Source organism: Phyllobates terribilis, unplaced genomic scaffold (assembly GCF_046119375.1).
Source record: "Phyllobates terribilis strain yellow unplaced genomic scaffold, ASM4611937v1 Scaffold_2__4_contigs__length_985480577, whole genome shotgun sequence".
Taxonomy (NCBI): domain Eukaryota; kingdom Metazoa; phylum Chordata; class Amphibia; order Anura; family Dendrobatidae; genus Phyllobates; species Phyllobates terribilis.
In genome coordinates, this window is record NW_027362762.1 from 16,381,678 (window position 1) to 16,402,636 (window position 20,959).

The window sequence follows — 20,959 nt, forward strand, 5'->3', positions numbered from 1 at the left end:
ACATAGGGGCAGTATTATAGTAGTTATATTCTTGTAAATAGGGGCAGTATTCTAGTAGTTATATTCTTGTACATAGGAGCAGTATTATAGTAGTTATATTCTTGTACATAGGGGGGCAGTATTATAGTAGTTATATTCTTGTACATAGGGGGCAGTATTATAGTAGTTATATTCTTCTACATAGGGGCAGTATTATAGTAGTTATATTCTTCTACATAGTGGGCAGTATTATAGTAGTTATATTCTTGTACATAGGGGGTAGTATTATAGTAGTTATATTCTTGTACATAGGAGCAGTATTATAGTAGTTATATTCTTGTACATAGGGGGCAGTATTATAGTAGTTATATTCTTGTACATAGGAGCAATATTATAGTAGTTATATTCTTGTACATAGGGGGCAGTATTATAGTAGTTATATTCTTGTACATAGGGGCAGTATTATAGTAGTTATATTCTTGTACATAGGGGGTAGTATTATAGTAGTTATATTCTTGTACATAGGAGCAGTATTATAGTAGTTATATTCTTGTACATAGGTGGCAGTATTATAGTAGTTATATTCTTGTACATAGGGGCAGTATTATAGTAGTTATATTCTTGTACATAGGGGCAGTATTATAGTAGTTATATTCTTGTACATAGGGGGCAGTATTATAGTAGTTATATTCTTCTACATAGGGGGCAGTATTATAGTAGTTATATACTTGTACATAGTGGGCAGTATTATAGTAGTTATATTCTTGTACATAGTGGGCAGTATTATAGTAGTTATATTCTTGTACATAGGGGGCAGTATTATAGTAGTTATATTCTTGTACATAGGGGCAGTATTATAGTAGTTATATTCTTGTACATAAGGGGCAGTATTATAGTAGTTATATTCTTGTAAATAGGGGCAGTATTATAGTAGTTATATTCTTGTACATAGGAGCAGTATTATAGTAGTTATATTCTTGTACATAGGGGGGCAGTATTATAGTAGTTATATTCTTGTACATAGGGGGCAGTATTATAGTAGTTATATTCTTGTACATAGGGGCAGTATTATAGTAGTTATATTATTGTACATAAGGGGCAGTATTATAGTAGTTATATTCTTGTACATAGTGGGCAATATTATAGTAGTTATATTCTTGTACTTAGGGGCAGTATTATAGTAGTTATATTCTTGTACATAGGGGCAGTATTATAGTAGTTATATTCTTGTACATAGGGGGCAGTATTATAGTAGCTATATTCTTGTACATAGTGGGCAATATTATAGTAGTTATATTCTTGTACATAGGGGCAGTATTATAGTAGTTATATTCTTGTACATAGGGGGCAGTATTATAGTAGTTATATTCTTGTACATAGGGGCAGTATTATAGTAGTTATATTCTTGTACATAGGGGGCAGTATTATAGTAGTTATATTCTTGTACATAGTGGGCAGTATTATAGTAGTTATATTCTTATACATAGCGGGCAGTATTATAGTAATTATATTCTTGTACATAGGGGGAAGTATTATAGTAGTTATATTCTTGTACATAGGGGGCAGTATTATAGTAGTTATATTCTTCTACATAGTGGGCAGTATTATAGTAGTTATATTCTTGTACATAGGGGGTAGTATTATAGTAGTTATATTCTTGTACATAGGAGCAGTATTATAGTAGTTATATTCTTGTACATAGGGGGCAGTATTATAGTAGTTATATTCTTGTACATAGGAGCAGTATTATAGTAGTTATATTCTTGTACATAGGGGCAGTATTATAGTAGTTATATTCTTGTACATAGGGGCAGTATTATAGTAGTTATATTCTTGTACATAGGGGGCAGTATTATAGTAGTTATATTCTTGTACATAGGAGCAGTATTATAGTAGTTATATTCTTGTACATAGGGGGCAGTATTATCGTAGTTATATTCTTGTACATAGGGGCAGTATTATAGTAGTTATATTCTTGTACATAGGGGCAGTATAATAGTAGTTATATTCTTGTACATAGGGGGCAGTATTATAGTAGTTATGTTCTTGTACACAGGGGGCAGTATTATAGTAGTTATATACTTGTACATAGTGGGCAGTATTATAGTAGTTATATTCTTGTACATAGTGGGCAGTATTATAGTAGTTATATTCTTGTACATAGGGGGCAGTATTATAGTAGTTATATTCTTGTACATAGGGGCAGTATTATAGTAGTTATATTCTTGTACATAAGGGGCAGTATTATAGTAGTTATATTCTTGTACATAGTGGGCAATATTATAGTAGTTATATTCTTGTACATAAGGGGCAGTATTATAGTAGTTATATTCTTTTACATAGGGGGCAGTATTATAGTAGTTATATTCTTGTACATAGGGGGCAGTATTATTGTAGTTATATTCTTCTACATAGGGGGCAGTATTATAGTAGTTATATTCTTCTACATAGGGAGCAGTATTATAGTAGTTATATTCTTGTACATAGGGGGCAGTATTATAGTAGTTATATTCTTGTACATAGTGGCAGTATTATAGTAGTTATATTCTTGTACATAGGAGCAGTATTATAGTAGTTATATTCTTGTACATAGGGGGCAGTATTATAGTAGTTATATTCTTGTACATAGGGGCAGTATTATAGTAGTTATATTTTTGTACATAGGGGCAGTATTATAGTAGTTATATTCTTGTACATAGGGGGCAGTATTATAGTAGTTATATTCTTGTACATAAAGGGCAGTATTATAGTAGTTATATTCTTGTACATAGGGGGCAGTATTATAGTAGTTATATTCTTATACATAGGGGGCAGTATTATAGTAGTTATATTCTTCTACATAGGGGGCAGTATTATAGTAGTTATATTCTTGTACATAGGGGGCAGTATTATAGTAGTTATATTCTTGTACATAGGGGCAGTATTATAGTAGTTATATTCTTGTACATAGGGGCAGTATTATAGTAGTTATATTCTTGTAAATAGGGGCAGTATTATAGTAGTTATATTCTTGTACATAGGAGCAGTATTATAGTAGTTATATTCTTGTACATAGGGGGGCAGTATTATGGTAGTTATATTCTTGTACATAGGGGGCAGTATTATAGTAGTTATATTCTTGTACATAGGAGCAATATTATAGTAGTTATATTCTTGTACATAGGGGGCAGTATTATAGTAGTTATATTCTTGTACATAGGGGCAGTATTATAGTAGTTATATTCTTGTACATAGGGGGTAGTATTATAGTAGTTATATTCTTGTACATAGGAGCAGTATTATAGTAGTTATATTCTTGTACATAAGGGGCAGTATTATAGTAGTTATATTCTTGTACATAGGGGCAGTATTATAGTAGTTATATTCTTGTACATAGGGGCAGTATTATAGTAGTTATATTCTTGTACATAGGGGGCAGTATTATAGTAGTTATATTCTTCTACATAGGGGGCAGTATTATAGTAGTTTTATACTTGTACATAGTGGGCAGTATTATAGTAGTTATATTCTTGTACATAGTGGGCAATATTATAGTAGTTATATTCTTGTAAATAGGGGGCAGTATTATAGTAGTTATATTCTTGTACATAGGGGCAGTATTATAGTAGTTATATTCTTGTACATAAGGGGCAGTATTATAGTAGTTATATTCTTGTACATAGTGGGCAATATTATAGTAGTTATATTCTTGTACATAGGGGGCAGTATTATAGTAGCTATATTCTTGTACATAGTGGGCAATATTATAGTAGTTATATTCTTGTACATAGGGGCAGTATTATAGTAGTTATATTCTTGTACATAGGGGGCAGTATTATAGTAGTTATATTCTTGTACATAGGGGCAGTATTATAGTAGTTATATTCTTGTACATAGGGGGCAGTATTATAGTAGTTATATTCTTGTACATAGTGGGCAGTATTATAGTAGTTATATTCTTATACATAGCGGGCAGTATTATAGTAATTATATTCTTGTACATAGGGGGCAGTATTATAGTAGTTATATTCTTGTACATAGGGGGCAGTATTATAGTAGTTATATTCTTCTACATAGGGGGCAGTATTATAGTAGTTATATTCTTGTACATAGGGGGTAGTATTATAGTAGTTATATTCTTGTACATAGGAGCAGTATTATAGTAGTTATATTCTTGTACATAGGGGGCAGTATTATAGTAGTTATATTCTTGTACATAGGAGCAGTATTATAGTAGTTATATTCTTGTACATAGGGGGCAGTATTATAGTAGTTATATTCTCGTACATAGGGGCAGTATTATAGTAGTTATATTCTTGTACATAGGGGGCAGTATTATAGTAGTTATATTCTTGTACATAGGAGCAGTATTATAGTAGTTATATTCTTGTACATAGGGGGCAGCATTATAGTAGTTATATTCTTGTACATAGGGAGCAGTATTATAGTAGATATATTCTTTTACATAGGAGCAGTATTAAAGCAGTTATATTCTTGTACATAGGGGCAGTATTATAGTAGTTATATTCTTGTACATAGGGGCAGTATTATAGCAGTTATATTCTTGTACATAGGAGCAGTATTATAGTAGTTATATTCTTGTACATATGGGCAGTATTATAGTAGTTATATTCTTGTACATAGGGGGCAGTATTATAGCAGTTATATTCTTGTACATAGGAGCAGTATTATAGTAGTTATATTCTTGTACATATGGGCAGTATTATAGTAGTTATATTCTTGTACATAGGGGCAGTATTATAGTAGTTATATTCTTGTACATAGGAGCAGTATTATAGTAGTTATATTCTTGTACATAGGGGCAGTATTATAGTAGTTATATTCTTGTACATAGGGGGCAGCATTATAGTAGTTATATTCTTGTACATAGCGGCAGTATTATAGTAGTTATATTCTTGTACATAGGGGGCAGTATTATAGTAGATATATTCTTGTATATAGGGGCAGTATTAGAGTAGTTATATTCTTGTATATAGGGGGCTGTATTATAGTAGTTATATTCTTGTATATATGGGGCAGCATTATAGTAGTTATATTCTTGTACATAGGGGCAGTATTATAGTAGTTATATTCTTGTATATAGGGGGCAGTATTATAGTAGTTATATTCTTGTATATAGGGGGCAGCATTATAGCAGTTATATTCTTGTACATAGCGAGCAGTATTATAGTAGTTATATTCTTTTACATAGGAGCAGTATTATAGCAGTTATATTCTTGTACATAGGGGCAGTATTATAGTAGTTATATTCTTGTACATAGGGGGCAGTATTATAGTAGTTATATTCTTATACATAGTGGCAGTATTATAGTAGTTATATTCTTGTACATAGGAGCAGTATTATAGTAGTTATATTCTTGTACATAGGGGGCAGTATTATAGTAGTTATATTCTTGTACATAGGGGCAGTATTATAGTAGTTATATTCTTGTACATAGGGGCAGTATTATAGTAATTATATTCTTGTACATAGGGGGCAGTATTATAGTAGTTATATTCTTGTACTTAAAGGGCAGTATTATAGTAGTTATATTCTTGTACATAGGGGGCAGTATTATAGTAGTTATATTCTTGTACATAGGGGGCAGTATTATAGTAGTTATATTCTTGTACATTGGGGGCAGTATTATAGTAGTTATATTCTTGTACATAGGGGGCAGTATTATAGTAGTTATATTCTTGTACATAGGGGCAGTATTATAGTAGTTATATTCTTGTACATAGGGGCAGTATTATAGTAGTTATATTCTTGTAAATAGGGGCAGTATTATAGTAGTTATATTCTTGTACATAGGAGCAGTATTATAGTAGTTATATTCTTGTACATAGGGGGGCAGTATTATAGTAGTTATATTCTTGTACATAGGGGGCAGTATTATAGTAGTTATATTCTTCTATGGGGGCAGTATTATAGTAGTTATATTCTTCTACATAGGGGGCAGTATTATAGTAGTTATATTCTTGTACATAGGGGTAGTATTATAGTAGTTATATTCTTGTACATAGGAGCAGTATTATAGTAGTTATATTCTTGTACATAGGGGGCAGTATTATAGTAGTTATATTCTTGTACATAGGAGCAATATTATAGTAGTTATATTCTTGTACATAGGGGGCAGTATTATAGTAGTTATATTCTTGTACATAGGGGCAGTATTATAGTAGTTATATTCTTGTACATAGGGGGCAGTATTATAGTAGTTATATTCTTGTACATAGGAGCAGTATTATAGTAGTTATATTCTTGTACATAGGAGCAGTATTATAGTAGTTATATTCTTGTACATAAGGGGCAGTATTATAGTAGTTATATTCTTGTACATAGGGGGCAGTATTATAGTAGTTATATTCTTGTACATAGGAGCAGTATTATAGTAGTTATATTCTTGTACATAGGGGCAGTATTATAGTAGTTATATTCTTGTACATAAGGGGCAGTATTATAGTAGTTATATTCTTTTACATAGGGGGCAGTATTATAGTAGTTATATTCTTGTACATAGGGGGCAGTATTATTGTAGTTATATTCTTCTACATAGGGGGCAGTATTATAGTAGTTATATTCTTCTACATAGGGAGCAGTATTATAGTAGTTATATTCTTGTACATAGGGGGCAGTATTATAGTAGTTATATTCTTGTACATAGTGGCAGTATTATAGTAGTTATATTCTTGTACATAGGAGCAGTATTATAGTAGTTATATTCTTGTACATAGGGGGCAGTATTATAGTAGTTATATTCTTGTACATAGGGGCAGTATTATAGTAGTTATATTTTTGTACATAGGGGCAGTATTATAGTAGTTATATTCTTGTACATAGGGGGCAGTATTATAGTAGTTATATTCTTGTAAATAAAGGGCAGTATTATAGTAGTTATATTCTTGTACATAGGGGGCAGTATTTTAGTAGTTATATTCTTGTACATAGGGGGCAGTATTATAGTAGTTATATTCTTCTACATAGGGGGCAGTATTATAGTAGTTATATTCTTGTACATAGGGGGCAGTATTATAGTAGTTATATTCTTGTACATAGGGGCAGTATTATAGTAGTTATATTCTTGTACATAGGGGCAGTATTATAGTACTTATATTCTTGTAAATAGGGGCAGTATTATAGTAGTTATATTCTTGTACATAGGAGCAGTATTATAGTAGTTATATTCTTGTACATAGGGGGGCAGTATTATAGTAGTTATATTCTTGTACATAGGGGGCAGTATTATAGTAGTTATATTTTTCTACATGGGGGCAGTATTATAGTAGTTATATTCTTCTACATAGGGGGCAGTATTATAGTAGTTATATTCTTGTACATAGGGGGTAGTATTATAGTAGTTATATTCTTGTACATAGGGGCAGTATTATAGTAGTTATATTCTTGTACATAGGAGGCAGTATTATAGTAGTTATATTCTTGTACATAGGGGCAGTATTATAGTAGTTATATTCTTGTACATAGGGGCAGTATAATAGTAGTTATATTCTTGTACATAGGGGGCAGTATTATAGTAGTTATGTTCTTGTACACAGGGGGCAGTATTATAGTAGTTATATACTTGTACATAGTGGGCAGTATTATAGTAGTTATATTCTTGTACATAGTGGGCAGTATTATAGTAGTTATATTCTTGTACATAGGGGGCAGTATTATAGTAGTTATATTCTTGTACATAGGGGCAGTATTATAGTAGTTATATTCTTGTACATAAGGGGCAGTATTATAGTAGTTATATTCTTGTACATAGGGGCAGTATTATAGTAGTTATATTCTTGTACATAGTGGGCAATATTATAGTAGTTATATTCTTGTACTTAGGGGCAGTATTATAGTAGTTATATTCTTGTACATAGGGGCAGTATTATAGTAGTTATATTCTTGTACATAGGGGGCAGTATTATAGTAGCTATATTCTTGTACATAGTGGGCAATACTATAGTAGTTATATTCTTGTACATAGGGGCAGTATTATAGTAGTTATATTCTTGTACATAGGGGGCAGTATTATAGTAGTTATATTCTTGTACATAGGGGCAGTATTATAGTAGTTATATTCTTGTACTTAGGGGGCAGTATTATAGTAGTTATATTCTTGTACATAGTGGGCAGTATTATAGAAGTTATATTCTTATACATAGCGGGCAGTATTATAGTAGTTATATTCTTGTACATAGGGGCAGTATTATAGTAGTTATATTCTTGTACATAGGGGGCAGTATTATAGTAGTTATATTCTTGTACATAGGGGGCAGTATTATAGTAGTTATATTCTTGTACATAGGGGGCAGTATTATAGTAGTTATATTCTTGTACATAGGGGGCAATATTATAGTAGTTATATTCTTGTACATAGGAGGCAGTATTATAGTAGTTATATTCTTGTACATAGGGGCAGTATTATAGTAGTTATATTCTTGTACATAGGGGCAGTATTATAGTAGTTATATTCTTGTACATAGGGGGCAGTATTATAGTAGCTATATTCTTGTACATAGTGGGCAATATTATAGTAGTTATATTCTTGTACATAGGGGCAGTATTATAGTAGTTATATTCTTGTACATAGGGGCAGTATTATAGCAGTTATATTCTTGTACATAGGGGCAGTATTATAGTAGTTATATTCTTGTACATAGGAGCAGTATTATAGTAGTTATATTCTTGTATATAGGGGGCAGCATTATAGTAGTTATATTCTTGTACATAGGGAGCAGTATTATAGTAGATATATTCTTTTACATAGGAGCAGTATTAAAGCAGTTATATTCTTGTACATAGGGGCAGTATTATAGTAGTTATATTATTGTACATAGGGGCAGTATTATAGCAGTTATATTCTTGTACATAGGAGCAGTATTATAGTAGTTATATTCTTGTACATATGGGCAGTATTATAGTAGTTATATTCTTGTACATAGGGGCAGTATTATAGTAGTTATATTCTTGTACATAGGAGCAGTATTATAGTAGTTATATTCTTGTACATAGGGGCAGTATTATAGTAGTTATATTCTTGTACATAGGGGGCAGCATTATAGTAGTTATATTCTTGTACATAGCGGCAGTATTATAGTAGTTATATTCTTGTACATAGGGGGCAGTATTATAGTAGTTATATTCTTGTACATAGGAGCAGTATTATAGTAGTTATATTCTTGTACATAGGGGGCAGTATTATAGTAGTTATATTCTTGTACATATGGGCAGTATTATAGTAGTTATATTCTTGTACATAGGGGGCAGTATTATAGTAGTTATATTCTTGTACATAGGAGCAGTATTATAGTAATTATATTCTTGTACATAGGGGGCAATATTATAGTAGTTATATTCTTGTACATAGGGGGCAGTATTATAGTAGTTATATTCTTGTACATAGGGGGCAGCATTATAGTAGTTATATTCTTGTACATAGCGGCAGTATTATAGTAGTTATATTCTTGTACATAGGGGGCAGTATTATAGTAGTTATATTCTTGTACATAGGGGGCAGCATTATAGTAGTTATATTCTTGTACATAGCGGCAGTATTATAGTAGTTATATTCTTGTACATAGGGGGCAGTATTATAGTAGTTATATTCTTGTACATAGGAGCAGTATTATAGTAGTTATATTCTTGTACATAGGGGGCAGTATTATAGTAGTTATATTCTTGTACATATGGGCAGTATTATAGTAGTTATATTCTTGTACATAGGGGGCAGTATTATAGTAGTTATATTCTTGTACATAGGAGCAGTATTATAGTAGTTATATTCTTGTACATAGGGGGCAGCATTATAGTAGTTATATTCTTGTACATAGGGAGCAGTATTATAGTAGATATATTCTTTTACATAGGAGCAGTATTAAAGCAGTTATATTCTTGTACATAGGGGCAGTATTATAGTAGTTATATTCTTGTACATAGGGGCAGTATTATAGCAGTTATATTCTTGTACATAGGAGCAGTATTATAGTAGTTATATTCTTGTACATATAGGCAGTATTATAGTAGTTATATTCTTGTACATAGGGGCAGTATTATAGTAGTTATATTCTTGTACATAGGAGCAGTATTATAGTAGTTATATTCTTGTACATAGGGGCAGTATTATAGTAGTTATATTCTTGTACATAGGGGGCAGCATTATAGTAGTTATATTCTTGTACATAGCGGCAGTATTATAGTAGTTATATTCTTGTACATAGGGGGCAGTATTATAGTAGATATATTCTTGTATATAGGGGCAGTATTATAGTAGTTATATTCTTGTATATAGGGGGCTGTATTATAGTAGTTATATTCTTGTATATATGGGGCAGCATTATAGTAGTTATATTCTTGTACATAGGGGCAGTATTATAGTAGTTATATTCTTGTATATAGGGGGCAGTATTATAGTAGTTATATTCTTGTATATAGGGGGCAGCATTATAGTAGTTATATTCTTGTACATAGCGAGCAGTATTATAGTAGTTATATTCTTTTACATAGGAGCAGTATTATAGCAGTTATATTCTTGTACATAGGGGCAGTATTATAGTAGTTATATTCTTGTACATAGGGGGCAGTATTATAGTAGTTATATTCTTATACATAGTGGCAGTATTATAGTAGTTATATTCTTGTACATAGGAGCAGTATTATAGTAGTTATATTCTTGTACATAGGGGGCAGTATTAGAGTAGTTATATTCTTGTACATAGGGGCAGTATTATAGTAGTTATATTCTTGTACATAGGGGCAGTATTATAGTAATTATATTCTTGTACATAGGGGGCAGTATTATAGTAGTTATATTCTTGTACATAAAGGGCAGTATTATAGTAGTTATATTCTTGTACATAGGGGGCAGTATTATAGTAGTTATATTCTTGTACATAGGGGGCAGTATTATAGTAGTTATATTCTTGTACATAGGGGGCAGTATTATAGTAGTTATATTCTTGTACATAGGGGGCAGTATTATAGTAGTTATATTCTTGTACATAGGGGCAGTATTATAGTAGTTATATTCTTGTACATAGGGGCAGTATTATAGTAGTTATATTCTTGTAAATAGGGGCAGTATTATAGTAGTTATATTCTTGTACATAGGAGCAGTATTATAGTAGTTATATTCTTGTACATAGGGGGGCAGTATTATAGTAGTTATATTCTTGTACATAGGGGGCAGTATTATAGTAGTTATATTCTTCTATGGGGGCAGTATTATAGTAGTTATATTCTTCTACATAGGGAGCAGTATTATAGTAGTTATATTCTTGTACATAGGGGGTAGTATTATAGTAGTTATATTCTTGTACATAGGAGCAGTATTATAGTAGTTATATTCTTGTACATAGGGGGCAGTATTATAGTAGTTATATTCTTGTACATAGGAGCAATATTATAGTAGTTATATTCTTGTACATAGGGGGCAGTATTATAGTAGTTATATTCTTGTACATAGGGGCAGTATTATAGTAGTTATATTCTTGTACATAGGGGCAGTATTATAGTAGTTATATTCTTGTACATAGGAGCAGTATTATAGTAGTTATATTCTTGTACATAGGGGGCAGTATTATAGTAGTTATATTCTTGTACATAAGGGGCAGTATTATAGTAGTTATATTCTTTTACATAGGGGGCAGTATTATAGTAGTTATATTCTTGTACATAGGGGGCAGTATTATTGTAGTTATATTCTTCTACATAGGGGGCAGTATTATAGTAGTTATATTCTTCTACATAGGGAGCAGTATTATAGTAGTTATATTCTTGTACATAGGGGGCAGTATTATAGTAGTTATATTCTTGTACATAGTGGCAGTATTATAGTAGTTATATTCTTGTACATAGGAGCAGTATTATAGTAGTTATATTCTTGTACATAGGGGGCAGTATTATAGTAGTTATATTCTTGTACATAGGGGCAGTATTATAGTAGTTATATTCTTGTACATAGGGGCAGTATTATAGTAATTATATTCTTGTACATAGGGGGCAGTATTATAGTAGTTATATTCTTGTACATAAAGGGCAGTATTATAGTAGTTATATTCTTGTACATAGGGGGCAGTATTATAGTAGTTATATTCTTGTACATAGGGGGCAGTATTATAGTAGTTATATTCTTGTACATAGGGGGCAGTATTATAGTAGTTATATTCTTGTACATAGGGGGCAGTATTATAGTAGTTATATTCTTGTACATAGGGGCAGTATTATAGTAGTTATATTCTTGTACATAGGGGCAGTATTATAGTAGTTATATTCTTGTAAATAGGGGCAGTATTATAGTAGTTATATTCTTGTACATAGGAGCAGTATTATAGTAGTTATATTCTTGTACATAGGGGGGCAGTATTATAGTAGTTATATTCTTGTACATAGGGGGCAGTATTATAGTAGTTATATTCTTCTATGGGGGCAGTATTATAGTAGTTATATTCTTCTACATAGGGGGCAGTATTATAGTAGTTATATTCTTGTACATAGGGGGTAGTATTATAGTATTTATATTCTTGTACATAGGAGCAGTATTATAGTAGTTATATTCTTGTACATAGGGGGCAGTATTATAGTAGTTATATTCTTGTACATAGGAGCAATATTATAGTAGTTATATTCTTGTACATAGGGGGCAGTATTATAGTAGTTATATTCTTGTACATAGGGGCAGTATTATAGTAGTTATATTCTTGTACATAGGGGGCAGTATTATAGTAGTTATATTCTTGTACATAGGAGCAGTATTATAGTAGTTATATTCTTGTACATAGGGGGCAGTATTATAGTAGTTATATTCTTGTACATAGGGAGCAGTATTATTGTAGTTATATTCTTCTACATAGGGGGCAGTATTATAGTAGTTATATTCTTCTACATAGGGAGCAGTATTATAGTAGTTATATTCATGTACATAGGGGGCAGTATTATAGTAGTTATATTCTTGTACATAGTGGCAGTATTATAGTAGTTATATTCTTGTACATAGGAGCAGTATTATAGTAGTTATATTCTTGTACATAGGGGGCAGTATTATAGTAGTTATATTCTTGTACATAGGGGCAGTATTATAGTAGTTATATTTTTGTACATAGGGGCAGTATTATAGTAGTTATATTCTTGTACATAGGGGGCAGTATTATAGTAGTTATATTCTTGTAAATAAAGGGCAGTATTATAGTAGTTATATTCTTGTACATAGGGGGCAGTATTATAGTAGTTATATTCTTGTACATAGGGGGCAGTATTATAGTAGTTATATTCTTCTACATAGGGGGCAGTATTATAGTAGTTATATTCTTGTACATAGGGGGCAGTATTATAGTAGTTATATTCTTGTACATAGGGGCAGTATTATAGTAGTCATATTCTTGTACATAGGGGCAGTATTATAGTACTTATATTCTTGTAAATAGGGGCAGTATTATAGTAGTTATATTCTTGTACATAGGAGCAGTATTATAGTAGTTATATTCTTGTACATAGGGGGGCAGTATTATAGTAGTTATATTCTTGTACATATTGGGCAGTATTATAGTAGTTATATTCTTCTACATGGGGGCAGTATTATAGTAGTTATATTCTTCTACATAGGGGGCAGTATTATAGTAGTTATATTCTTGTACATAGGGGGTAGTATTATAGTAGTTATATTCTTGTACATAGGAGCAGTATTATAGTAGTTATATTCTTGTACATAGGGGGCAGTATTATAGTAGTTATATTCTTGTACATAGGAGCAATATTATAGTAGTTATATTCTTGTACATAGGGGGCAATATTATAGTAGTTATATTCTTGTACATAGGGGCAGTATTATAGTAGTTATATTCTTGTACATAGGGGGTAGTATTATAGTAGTTATATTCTTGTACATAGGAGCAGTATTATAGTAGTTATATTCTTGTACATAGGGGCAGTATTATAGTAGTTATATTCTTGTACATAGGGGCAGTATTATAGTAATTATATTCTTGTACATAGGGGGCAGTATTATAGTAGTTATATTCTTGTACATAGGGGGCAGTATTATAGTAGTTATATTCTTCTACATAGGGGGCAGTATTATAGTAGTTATATTCTTGTACATAGGGGGTAGTATTATAGTAGTTATATTCTTGTACATAGGAGCAGTATTATAGTAGTTATATTCTTGTACATAGGGGGCAGTATTATAGTAGTTATATTCTTGTACATAGGAGCAGTATTATAGTAGTTATATTCTTGTACATAGGGGGCAGTATTATAGTAGTTATATTCTTGTACATAGGGGCAGTATTATAGTAGTTATATTCTTGTACATAGGGGGCAGTATTATAGTAGTTATATTCTTGTACATAGGAGCAGTATTATAGTAGTTATATTCTTGTACATAGGGGGCAGTATTATAGTAGTTATATTCTTGTACATAGGGGCAGTATTATAGTAGTTATATTCTTGTACATAGGGGCAGTATAATAGTAGTTATATTCTTGTACATAGGGGGCAGTATTATAGTAGTTATGTTCTTGTACACAGGGGGCAGTATTATAGTAGTTATATACTTGTACATAGTGGGCAGTATTATAGTAGTTATATTCTTGTACATAGTGGGCAGTATTATAGTAGTTATATTCTTGTACATAGGGGGCAGTATTATAGTAGTTATATTCTTGTACATAGGGGCAGTATTATAGTAGTTATATTCTTGTACATAAGGGGCAGTATTATAGTAGTTATATTCTTGTACATAGTGGGCAATATTATAGTAGTTATATTCTTGTACTTAGGGGCAGTATTATAGTAGTTATATTCTTGTACATAGGGGCAGTATTATAGTAGTTATATTCTTGTACATAGGGGGCAGTATTATAGTAGCTATATTCTTGTACATAGTGGGCAATACTATAGTAGTTATATTCTTGTACATAGGGGCAGTATTATAGTTGTTATATTCTTGTACATAGGGGGCAGTATTATAGTAGTTATATTCTTGTACATAGGGGCAGTATTATAGTAGTTATATTCTTGTACTTAGGGGGCAGTATTATAGTAGTTATATTCTTGTACATAGTGGGCAGTATTATAGTAGTTATATTCTTATACATAGCGGGCAGTATTATAGTAGTTATATTCTTATACATAGCGGGCAGTATTATAGTAGTTATATTCTTGTACATAGGGGCAGTATTATAGTAGTTATATTCTTGTACATAGGGGGCAGTATTATAGTTGTTATATTCTTGTACATAGGGGGCAGTATTATAGTAGTTATATTCTTGTACATAGGGGGCAGTATTATAGTAGTTATATTCTTGTACATAGGGGGCAATATTATAGTAGTTATATTCTTTTACATAGGGGGCAGTATTATAGTAGTTATATTCTTGTACATAGGGGCAGTATTATAGTAGTTATATTCTTGTACATAGGGGCAGTATTATAGTAGTTATATTCTTGTACATAGGAGCAGTATTATAGTAGTTATATTCTTGTACATAGGGGCAGTATTATAGTAGTTATATTCTTGTACATAGGGGGCAGTATTATAGTAGCTATATTCTTGTACATAGTGGGCAATATTATAGTAGTTATATTCTTGTACATAGGGGCAGTATTATAGTAGTTATATTCTTGTACATAGGGGCAGTATTATAGCAGTTATATTCTTGTACATAGGGGCAGTATTATAGTAGTTATATTCTTGTACATAGGAGCAGTATTATAGTAGTTATATTCTTGTATATAGGGGGCAGCATTATAGTAGTTATATTCTTGTACATAGGGAGCAGTATTATAGTAGATATATTCTTTTACATAGGAGCAGTATTAAAGCAGTTATATGCTTGTACATAGGGGCAGTATTATAGTAGTTATATTATTGTACATAGGGGCAGTATTATAGCAGTAATATTCTTGTACATAGGAGCAGTATTATAGTAGTTATATTCTTGTACATATGGGCAGTATTATAGTAGTTATATTCTTGTACATAGGGGCAGTATTATAGTAGTTATATTCTTGTACATAGGAGCAGTATTATAGTAGTTATATTCTTGTACATAGGGGCAGTATTATAGTAGTTATATTCTTGTACATAGGGGGCAGCATTATAGTAGTTATATTCTTGTACATAGCGGCAGTATTATAGTAGTTATATTCTTGTACATAGGGGGCAGTATTATAGTAGATATATTCTTGTATATAGGGGCAGTATTATAGTAGTTATATTCTTGTATATAGGGGGCTGTATTATAGTAGTTATATTCTTGTATATATGGGGCAGCATTATAGTAGTTATATTCTTGTACATAGGGGCAGTATTATAGTAGTTATATTCTTGTATATAGGGGGCAGTATTATAGTAGTTATATTCTTGTATATAGGGGGCAGCATTATAGTAGTTATATTCTTGTACATAGGGAGCAGTATTATAGTAGTTATATTCTTTTACATAGGAGCAGTATTATAGTAGTTATATTCTTGTACATAGGGGCAGTATTATAGTAGTTATATTCTTGTACATAGGGAGCAGTATTATAGTAGTTATATTCTTGTACATAGGAGCAGTATTATAGTAGTTATATTCTTATATATAGGGGGCAGTATTATAGTAGTTATATTCTTGTACATAGGAGCAGTATTATAGTAGTTATATTCTTCTACATAGGAGCAGTATTATAGTAGTTATATTCTTGTACATAGGGGGTAGTATTATAGTAGTTATATTCTTGTATATAGGGGCAGTATTATAGTAGTTATATTCTTGTACAGAGGGGGCAGTATTATAGTAGTTATATTCTTGTATAAAGGTGGCAGTATTATAGTAGTTGTATTCTTGTACATAGGAGCAGTATTATAGTAGTTATATTCTTGTACATAGGGGGCAGCATTATAGTAGTTATATTCCTGTACATAGGGGCAGTATTATAGTAGTTATATTCTTGTACATAGGGGGCAGCATTATAGTAGTTATATTCTTGAACATAGGGGGCAGTATTATAGTAGATATATTCTTGTATATAGGGGGCAGTATTATAGTAGTTATATTCTTGTACATAGGGGGCAGTATTATAGTAGTTATATTCCTGTACATAGGGAGCAGTATTATAGTAGTTATATTCTTGTACATAGGGGCAGTATTATAGTAGTTATATTCTTGTATATAGGGGGCTGTATTATAGTAGTTATATTCTTGTACATAGGAGCAGTATTATAGTAGTTATATTCTTGTACATAGGGGGCAGCATTATAGTAGTTATATTCTTGTACATAGGAGCAGTGTTATAGTAGTTATATTCTTGTACATAGGGGCTGTATTATAGTAGTTATATTCTTGTACATAGAAGTAGTATTATAGTAGTTATATTCTTGTACATAGGAGCAGTATTATAGTAGTTATATTCTTGTATATAGGGGCAGTATTATAGTAGTTATATTCTTGTACATAGGGGGCAGTATTATAGTAGATATATTCTTGTATATAGGGGGCAGTATTATAGTAGTTATATTCTTGTACATAGGGGGCAGTATTATAGTAGTTATATTCCTGTACATAGGGAGCAGTATTATAGTAGTTATATTCTTGTACATAGTGGCAGTATTATAGTAGTTATATTCTTGTATATAGGGGGCAATATTATAGTAGTTATATTCTTGTACATAGGGGGCAGTATTATAGTAGTTATATTCTTGTACATAGGAGTAGTATTATAGTAGTTATATTCTTGTACATAGGGGACAGTATTATAGTACTTATATTCTTGTACATAGGGGCAGTATTATAGTAGTTATATTCTTGTATATAGGGGGCAGCATTATAGTAGTTATATTCTTGTACATAGTGGCATTATTATAGTAGTTATATTCTTGTATATAGGGGGCAGTATTATAGTAGTTATATTCTTGTACATAGGGGGCAGTATTATAGTAGATATATTCTTGTATATAGGGGGCAGTATTATAGTAGTTATATTCTTGTACATAGGAGCAGTATTATAGTAGTTATATACTTGTACATAGGAGCAGTATTATAGTAGTTATATTCCTGTACATAGGGAGCAGTATTATAGTAGTTATATTCTTGTACATAGGGGCAGTATTATAGTAGTTATATTCTTGTATATAGGGGGCAGCATTATAGTAGTTATATTCTTGTACATAGGGGGCAGTATTATAGTCGTTATATTCTTGTACATAGGAGTAGTATTATAGTAGTTATATTCTTGCACATAGGAGCAGTATTATAGTAGTTATATTCTTGTACATAGGGGGCAGTATTATAGTAGTTATATTCTTGTACAAAGGGGCAGTATTATAGCAGTTATATTATTGTATATAGGGGCAGTATTATAGTAGTTATATTCTTGTACATAGGGGGCAGTATTATAGTAGTTATATTCCTGTACATAGGGGCAGTATTATAGTAGTTATATTCTTGTACATAGGGGGCAGTATTATAGTAGTTATATTCTTGTACATAGGGGGCAGTATTATAGTAGTTATATTCTTGTACATAGGGGGTAGTATTATAGTAGTTATATTCTTGTATATAGGGGCAGTATTATAGTAGTTATATTCTTGTACAGAGGGGGCAGTATTATAGTAGTTATATTCTTGTACATAGGGGGCAGTATTATAGTAGTTATATTCTTGTACTTAGGGGCAGTATTATAGTAGTTATATTCTTGTACATAGGGAGCAGTATTATAGTAGTTATATTCCTGTACATAGGAGCAGTATTATAGTATTTATATTCTTGTACATAGGGGGCAGAATTATAGTAGTTATATTCTTGTACATAGGGGCAGTATTATAGTAGTTATATTCTTGTACATAGGGAGCAGTATTATAGTAGTTATATTCTTGTACATAGGAGCAGTATTATAGTAGTTATATTCTTGTACATAGGGGCAGTATTATAGTAGTTATATTCTTGTACATAGGGAGCAGTATTATAGTAGTTATATTCTTGTACATAGGAGCAGTATTATAGTAGTTATATTCTTATATATAGGGGGCAGTATTATAGTAGTTATATTCTTGTACATAGGAGCAGTATTATAGTAGTTATATTCTTCTACATAGGAGCAGTATTATAGTAGTTATATTCTTGTACATAGGGGGTAGTATTATAGTAGTTATATTCTTGTATATAGGGGCAGTATTATAGTAGTTATATTCTTGTACAGAGGGGGCAGTATTATAGTAGTTATATTCTTGTACATAGGAGGCAGTATTATAGTAGTTATATTCTTGTACATAGGGGCAGTATTATAGTAGTTATATTCTTGTACATAGGGAGCAGTATTATAGTAGTTATATTCCTGTACATAGGAGCAGTATTATAGTATTTATATTCTTGTACATAGGGGGCAGAATTATAGTAGTTATATTCTTGTACATAGGGAGCAGTATTATAGTAGTTATATTCCTGTACATAGGAGCAGTATTATAGTATTTATATTCTTGTACATAGGGGGCAGAATTATAGTAGTTATATTCTTGTACATAGGGGCAGTATTATAGTAGTTATATTCTTGTACATAGGGAGCAGTATTATAGTAGTTATATTCTTGTACATAGGAGCAGTATTATAGTAGTTATATTCTTGTACATAGGGGCAGTATTATAGTAGTTATATTCTTGTACATAGGGAGCAGTATTATAGTAGTTATATTCTTGTACATAGGAGCAGTATTATAGTAGTTATATTCTTATATATAGGGGGCAGTATTATAGTAGTTATATTCTTGTACATAGGGGGCAGTATTATAGTAGTTATATTCCTGTACATAGGGGCAGTATTATAGTAGTTATATTCTTGTACATAGGGGGCAGTATTATAGTAGTTATATTCTTGTACATAGGGGGCAGTATTATAGTAGTTATATTCTTGTACATAGGGGGTAGTATTATAGTAGTTATATTCTTGTATATAGGGGCAGTATTATAGTAGTTATATTCTTGTACAGAGGGGGCAGTATTATAGTAGTTATATTCTTGTACATAGGGGGCAGTATTATAGTAGTTATATTCTTGTACTTAGGGGCAGTATTATAGTAGTTATATTCTTGTACATAGGGAGCAGTATTATAGTAGTTATATTCCTGTACATAGGAGCAGTATTATAGTATTTATATTCTTGTACATAGGGGGCAGAATTATAGTAGTTATATTCTTGTACATAGGGGCAGTATTATAGTAGTTATATTCTTGTACATAGGGAGCAGTATTATAGTAGTTATATTCTTGTACATAGGAGCAGTATTATAGTAGTTATATTCTTGTACATAGGGGCAGTATTATAGTAGTTATATTCTTGTACATAGGAAGCAGTATTATAGTAGTTATATTCTTGTACATAGGAGCAGTATTATAGTAGTTATATTCTTATATATAGGGGGCAGTATTATAGTAGTTATATTCTTGTACATAGGAGCAGTATTATAGTAGTTAAATTCTTCTACATAGGAGCAGTATTATAGTAGTTATATTCTTGTACATAGGGGGTAGCATTATAGTAGTTATATTCTTGTATATAGGGGCAGTATTATAGTAGTTATATTCTTGTACAGAGGGGGCAGTATTATAGTAGTTATATTCTAGTACATAGGGAGCAGTATTATAGTAGTTATATTCTTGTACATAGGGGCAGTATTATAGTAGTTATATTCTTGTACATAGGGAGCAGTATTATAGTAGTTATATTCCTGTACATAGGAGCAGTATTATAGTATTTATATTCTTGTACATAGGGGGCAGAATTATAGTAGTTATATTCTTGTACATATGGGCAGTATTATAGTAGTTATATTCTTGTACATAGGGAGCAGTATTATAGTAGTTATATTCTTGTACATAGGAGCAGTATTATAGTAGTTATATTCTTGTACATAGGGGCAGTATTATAGTAGTTATATTCTTGTACATAGGGAGCAGTATTATAGTAGTTATATTCTTGTACATAGGAGCAGTATTATAGTAGTTATATTCTTATATATAGGGGGCAGTATTATA

General features: G+C 31.3%; 1 protein-coding gene across 2 annotated transcripts in view; it reads left to right on the forward strand.

Moving 5' to 3' along the window:
- CHRNA10 (cholinergic receptor nicotinic alpha 10 subunit) overlaps nucleotides 1–20,959 on the forward strand; it is a 112,826-nt gene that overhangs the window by 88,997 nt on the left and 2,870 nt on the right. The window lies entirely within an intron of this gene.